General features: G+C 39.1%; 1 non-coding gene across 1 annotated transcript; it reads left to right on the plus strand.

Moving 5' to 3' along the window:
* The first annotated feature begins 1181 nt into the window (after positions 1-1181).
* Positions 1182-1289, plus strand: LOC148564771 (small nucleolar RNA R71). The gene has a single exon (XR_015884377.1). It is a non-coding gene; the product is annotated as a small nucleolar RNA R71 (small nucleolar RNA).
* Positions 1290-1535: the final 246 nt, after the last annotated feature.

The following is a 1535-nucleotide window of genomic DNA, read 5'->3' on the forward strand; positions in this document are numbered from 1 at the left end:
TTAGTGGGTTAATCAAAATTAAAGAAAAAGTGCTTGATCTAGATTACCACCTCACTTAATCATTGTCAATCTAATCAATCCCCGGCAACGGCGCCAAAAACTTGATGAGTATTTTGGTGAAAAATAAATTTCTCCCAAAACACACAAATCTAACCGGCAAGTGTACCGGGTCGCATCAAGTAATAAAAACTCACGGGAGTGAGGTCGATCCCACAGGGATTGAAGGATTGAGCAATTTTAGTTTAGTGGTTGATTTAGTCAAGCGAATTGAGTGTTGGTTGGGTGATTTGTGATTTGCAGAATGTAAATTGCATGAAAGTAAAGAGAGCAGGAAATTAAATTGCTGAATCTTAAGGAACAAGAAATTAAATGGCAGAAACTTAGAGTGCAAGAAATGTAAATTACGGAATCTTAAAGTGCAAGGAATGTAAATTGCTTGAAATGTAAAGGGGATTGGGACGTGGGTTTGCAGAAATTAAACAAGGAAAAGTTAAATTGCATTAAACAGAAGAGAAAAAGGGAATTGGGATTGAATCAGATCCGAAACGGCAAAGTAGATGAACATGGAAAAGGTTTGCTATTGCTAAACCTATTGCTATTGCTAAGTCAGAGTGGTTTTGCTTAGAATTCTCTGTTTGTTGCTGAGAAGATGATGGAAAAGGTTTGCTATTGCTAAACCTGTTTCTTCCACCATTATTGTTGTTGAAACCTTGTTGAGGTCTCTGTTGATCCTTCCATGAGAGATTTGGATGATTTCTCCATGAAGGATTATAGGTGTTTCCATAGGGTTCTCCCATGTAATTCGCCTCTTCCATTGCTGGGTTCTCAGGATCATAAGCTTCTTCTTCAGAGGAAGATTCCTTAGTACTGCCTGGTGCAGCTTGCATTCCAGACAGATTCTGTGAAATGATATTGACTTGCTGAGTCAATATTTTATTCTGAGCCAATATGGCATTCAGAGTATCAATTTCAAGAACTCCTTTCTTCTGATTTGTCTCATTATTCACAGGATTCCTTTCAGAAGTGTACATGAATTGGTTATTTGCAACCATTTCAATGAGTTCCTGAGCTTCTGCATGCGTCTTCTTCAGATGAAGAGATCCTCCAGCAGAGCTATCCAATGACATCTTGGATAGTTCAGACAGACCATCATAGAAAATTCCTATGATGCTCCATTTTGAAAGCATGTCAGAAGGGCACCTTCTGATCAATTGCTTGTATCTTTCCCAAGCTTCATAGAGGGATTCACCTTCTTTCTGTCTGAAGGTTTGGACTTCCACTCTAAGCTTGCTCAATTTTTGAGGTGGAAAGAACTTTGCCAAGAAGGCATTGACTAGCTTTTCCCAAGAGTTCAGGCTTTCTTTAGGTTGTGAATCCAACCATGTCCTAGCTCTGTCTCTTACAGCAAAAGGAAAGAGCATAAGTCTGTAGACATCAGGGTCAACCCCATTGGTCTTGACAGTGTCACAGATTTGCAAGAATTCAGCTAAGAACTGATGAGGATCTTCCAATGAAAGTCCATGAAACTTGCAATT

This window comes from Arachis ipaensis, chromosome B5 (assembly GCF_059453495.1).
Source record: "Arachis ipaensis isolate K30076 ecotype BB chromosome B5, ASM5945349v1, whole genome shotgun sequence".
Taxonomy (NCBI): Eukaryota; Viridiplantae; Streptophyta; class Magnoliopsida; order Fabales; family Fabaceae; genus Arachis; species Arachis ipaensis.